The 3,717-nt window shown below is 28.9% G+C and overlaps 1 long non-coding RNA gene across 1 annotated transcript in view; it reads left to right on the forward strand.

Annotated features, from left to right (window-relative positions):
- Nucleotides 1-1,981: 1,981 nt before the first annotated feature.
- LOC111617622 overlaps nucleotides 1,982-3,717 on the forward strand; it is a 4,610-nt gene continuing 2,874 nt past the window's right edge. Inside the window, exon 1 of the long non-coding RNA XR_002755452.1 lies at nucleotides 1,982-2,125. This is a non-coding gene — a long non-coding RNA (uncharacterized LOC111617622). The remainder of the gene's footprint in view (nucleotides 2,126-3,717) is intronic.

The following is a 3,717-nucleotide window of genomic DNA, read 5'->3' on the forward strand; positions in this document are numbered from 1 at the left end:
TTATTTACTACATGTGTTTAAATTGAAAAATTAAAAGATTATCTAAACACACAAGTTCTAGCTAAAAATAAAAATATTCTTGCAGAATCACACAGTAGATTTGCTACTAGTGGAACAATTAATAAAAAAGTAAAAGTGAGGAAATTGTTAGAGTGATGTTATTTTAATTTCTTCAGACTAAGATTTAAAGATATTTTTCAATAAAAAATTTTTTGTGTAAGTTATTAAAAATTATTTTTATTTATTTTTTTTAAATTTTCAGAATACTCTGACACTCAGAATAGTTAAAGACACATTCTGTTTTGATTGTCTACTTGATAATTCATATTGTTTGATCTTCTGTTCTAAACTGTAATCATTTCTTGATGAAAAAAAATGGTTTGTCATTTATTAGATTAAAGAAAAATTGGAAACATTAAAATCTTAACTGAACATCTTTAAAATTTATTTTTGAAATTATTTCAATGCAAATTATTTGTCAATTAGTTTTTCAAATTCTATTAATTTGTGTGTCATATATGTATCCAAAACTTAGTTGTGATTAGAAATGTACCAAGTGCTGATCTAAGTTAATGCAATAAAATCTGACTAAAATAGATGTCAGGTACAACAACCATCATGTTGATGGTTGTCATACCTGATTTGTTTTGTGGTGAATCCAACAATTGTAACAAAAAATAAGCAAATATTTATTTATGAAATTCTATGACAGAGAACTGATCCTTTTTGGCAGCCTCCATTCAAAAACCTCTCTCTCTTTTCCCCTGCTTTTTTCAATAATCACATCTCAATGATAACATCTTCTCTCAGAGCATTCAAGCCCCACCACTAATACTACATTGGCTACAGCCAGAATTTTCTGTTGTTGTGGATTTCTCTTTTATGGAGAGTAACATTCTTATTAATGCAAAAGAAGGAAAAGTTAAAAATTATTTAAAAGTTTAAATTACTTAAAACAGTGGGGTCGAATTAATTTTCCAATCTTACATAATTTTTCAATCTTTTCCAATCTTTTGTGTATTTTTTTTCAATACAATTATATAAGATTTAAAAATTATAACAACTCACATTGGAGTAGTAGTAATACTAAATATAAGTGTTTTGGCTTTAAAGACAAAAACACTGAAATGTGTATATAGTGCACAGAGGAAAAAAAATCTGTGTAAAAATCCAGTATCCACTCAATGTTTTGATTGCTTTATTTTTGAAGATATACTACTTGCTAGATAGTACTTAATTCATTAAGTATCAAGTTAGACTAACATGCAACTTTTCAATTTTTATTTAAAAATTACTCTTATATTACTAATAAGAATAATTGCTCTAAAAATTATTTTATATTAGTCTTCATGTCAGTAATAAATGTTGAATTTTGGCTAGTTCTAAAAATTTTGCTAGATAACATTTGTTGTTTGTTTTGTTTATCTAATATTATTAAGCAATTGTAAGCAGGTATGTGTGCCCTGACATATCAATTGTCCCCAACATTTGCTTACAGTTGGGTCAGAACAACCCAGATAATGGGGGAATTTGGAAAAACAATCATTCTTCTCTCAGTCAGATGATGCAGCCTTTGTCAAACTCTGTCAACTGTGCATAATGTCTTTGATTGCATTGTACAGGCATGCTTGTCATTGGAAGACCTTCAAACAACAGGTACTGTGTATTGTACACTAAAACTTTTAATAAGACAGAGAGCCTCTACAAGTCTTTTTATAGGATACGGGGTAATAATTTTAAGATACTGGTGGTGTCATCTGGCATGCTATAGGCAAATATAATTATTGGATATTTACATAGCTGTATGTGTTGAATTTTGCAGTAATTGGACAATTCTACTTAGGTGCGTCATTTTTTTTATCAATGGGTGTATTATTCCTTCTTTGGTGATTGACCAAATTGTTATTGTGGATGGAAACTTATGATATATTAATTAAATATAGTTTTGCTTAATGTGTGCAATAGAATAAAGAAAAAAATAATAAATTTTTAAAATTAATTGTATTTGTATTTAAACTGTACACATACATTTTCTAATTAAATAAACTTTTAAAATTACAGTTTATTTTGTCCAAAAGATGAAAATGAAGAAATTTTACTTTTGTTGTTTATCAGTGAGGCAATGGTAAGTATTAACAACAAAATATTACTTTTCAGAATTATTAATACAGTAGACTCATGATAACTTGAAGTGGATGGATGGATGGATGGATGGATGGATAGAGAAAGCTTTTCAAGTTGACAAAATTTTGAGTTATGGAAACTATCATTTTAATTAAAGAGAGTATAAATATCACAATACAAATACAATAGGATCCCACTAGTCTGAACTAATTGGGACCGAATCCTGTTCAGATTAGCTGAATAATTGAAATAATGCAGAAGCAAGCAGTAAAACAGGTTTGGTTTATATAGATCCAATGCTATCAATGACTTTTGTTTCTGTTTTTAAGTATAAGTACTGTATAGGTCTGCTGTTTTAATAGGCCATGTCAAACACTGATTTTATTAATTTTGTACAGTATTAATACAGTACTACTAATTAAAAAATTGTATTTTAATGTATTAATTAATACAGTAGAACCTCGATTATCCGAATTTTTGATTATCTGGATTGTTCAAAATAAACAAAAATTTTACGAATTTGCTGATTTGCACTTGGCAAATTGTGATACTGTTTATGTACGTGATGGAACGCATAACTTTTTTTGTTGCAACAACGTCTCACCCGGCACAGTGGTCATAAACTTTTTAATACATTTTGCCTCGTAATAAAAATATAACTTGACATACATATTTATAAATAATTTATATTGAAATTACATCATTTCTGTGGCCAAGAGCACGGCATAAGGCATGGGCGATGTGGACCACTGCCTACGGCCTTGCGGTCCGAGGGGCTTGTGCCTCGAAGGTTTATGCATTACTTAAAAGCCATGAATGCAACAAAAAATTTTACTCGTCATAAGACAATAAATAGTTTGCATTTTTATGAATAAAAATTTGACAGTTTCAATTGCTTTTTACTGTATTTTATAAAATCCGTCTTCTTGCGCCACCAGAGGGCCTTTAAACAATAGGCAGTCTGTTAGTACTGGTCAGTAGTAGTCCAAATTTAATACGAACGTTTCTTGAAAATTTGATCATGATTTAAATACAGTATTTATTTTTAATATTACTGATATGTTATCGAAAAGAAAACATGTTGTATTATCATTAAAGGACAAATTGGATATAATCAATGCTTTGAAATGCAGTGAGTCTGGACGTCCTGTATCTAATAAATATGGTGTTGGAAAGTAAACGATCTCAGATATAAAAAAACAAAGTGAAAAAATTATGAAGTTAAACAATAATTGAATTTCTTAATAAAAAATAATTTAATATTGAAGCTACAGTATATGTAAATGTAGACAAATAAAAATCATTCATACTGTACATACATGTCTTTCACTATCAATTATTATTTTTTCAATTATCCAGATTTTTCCTTATTGCCATAGAAATGACAGGGGATGCAAAGAACAGTTACTCATAGATTCAGTCATTCTACGACAAGCACACAAACAACACAGAAACATACACATGGCATATATAGACTACAGAAAAGCATTCGACAGTGTTCCACACAGTTGGCTGCTACATATTCTACACATGTACAAAATACATCCATCATTCATTGCATTCTTCGAAAACACTATGCAGCACTGGAGAACA

This window comes from Centruroides sculpturatus, unplaced genomic scaffold (genome assembly GCF_000671375.1).
Source record: "Centruroides sculpturatus isolate CEXI.00-Female unplaced genomic scaffold, Cexi_2.0 scaffold4453, whole genome shotgun sequence".
Classification (NCBI taxonomy): domain Eukaryota; kingdom Metazoa; phylum Arthropoda; class Arachnida; order Scorpiones; family Buthidae; genus Centruroides; species Centruroides sculpturatus.